Source organism: Carcharhinus amblyrhynchos, chromosome 11 (assembly GCF_965287045.1).
Source record: "Carcharhinus amblyrhynchos chromosome 11, sCarAmb.v2.hapA, whole genome shotgun sequence".
Taxonomy (NCBI): domain Eukaryota; kingdom Metazoa; phylum Chordata; class Chondrichthyes; order Carcharhiniformes; family Carcharhinidae; genus Carcharhinus; species Carcharhinus amblyrhynchos.
This window is the reverse complement of record NC_137334.1, coordinates 80,201,860-80,202,918: the sequence shown is the minus strand read 5'-3', so window position 1 is coordinate 80,202,918 and position 1,059 is coordinate 80,201,860. Positions and strand designations below refer to the sequence as shown.

Below are 1,059 nucleotides of genomic sequence, written 5' to 3'. Positions count from 1 at the left end.
AAGAGGGGAAGGGGAGGTTCAGAAACAAAGGCAACATCATGATTTTTAGTAGGTCCCTGATTTCCCAATATCATGTTGCTCAATTGGACATTGAGTGCTCATTGGGTTTGTGGAGGTGTGAGAGACCCAAATGATTCTTCTTTAATTCCTGAACTACCAATAGGGGAGGTGATGGCCTCGTGGTATTATCGCTAGATTATTAATCCAGAAACTCAGCTGATATTCTGGGTTCAATTCCTGCCACGTCAGATGACAGAATTTAAATTCAATTTTAATGTGGGCCAGTTAGCTCAGATGGTTAGAGCATTGTGTTAATAACACCAAGGTCGCGGGTTCAATCCCTGTACTGGCCACGTGTGTTTACCTGTGTCTGCAGTTTCTGGGATTCCTCAGTGGAAATGTTTAGAGTGGCATAATGGTTAGCACTGCTGCTTCACAGAGCCAGGGACCTGCGTTCAATTCCCAGTTTGGAGTAAGAGCCTGAGCCACCATTAAGTCACAATGGGCTCAGGGGTTATTGCATTTTAGTGAGTCTTCGAATTGTTTCACTGACTAGCAGATGAGTTTCCTGCATCAAACCCCTACACAATTAATGTGTGGTTGTTTACCCATTATTGGAGTCAGACATGAGGCCTCCCCCATGTGATTTGTGGCAGACCTAGGTAGATTCTTGATTAAAAAGGGATGGAAGGTTATCAAGGGTAGGCAGGAATGTGGGGTTGACATTATAATTTACAAGATCATCAGTCATGATCTTATTGAATGGCGGTGCAGGCTCAAGGGACTGAGTGTCTCCGCACACGTTCGTCTGCCCAATCCACACTTCCTTCTATATTCCTTCTTAACAGTACAGAGAGCAGGACCCTTACGAAGCTTGGATTGAAGCCTTTCAGTCAGAATTTACCCATAATCATCACCTTTTGCCCTTTATTAACAAAATACTATAAAATATAGCAATGTTAACATGCCTTTAATTTCACATGTCTTAATCAGATTTGGAAGTTCCATGTACAGAATGTGATTAAATACATTGCCTTTACAAAAATCCAATTTGTGATA

General features: G+C 42.0%; 1 non-coding gene across 1 annotated transcript; it reads left to right on the top strand.

Annotated features, from left to right (window-relative positions):
• Positions 1–279: 279 nt before the first annotated feature.
• Positions 280–353, top strand: trnai-aau (transfer RNA isoleucine (anticodon AAU)). Its single transcript has one exon. It is a non-coding gene; the product is annotated as a tRNA-Ile (tRNA).
• The last annotated feature ends 706 nt before the right edge of the window (positions 354–1,059 follow it).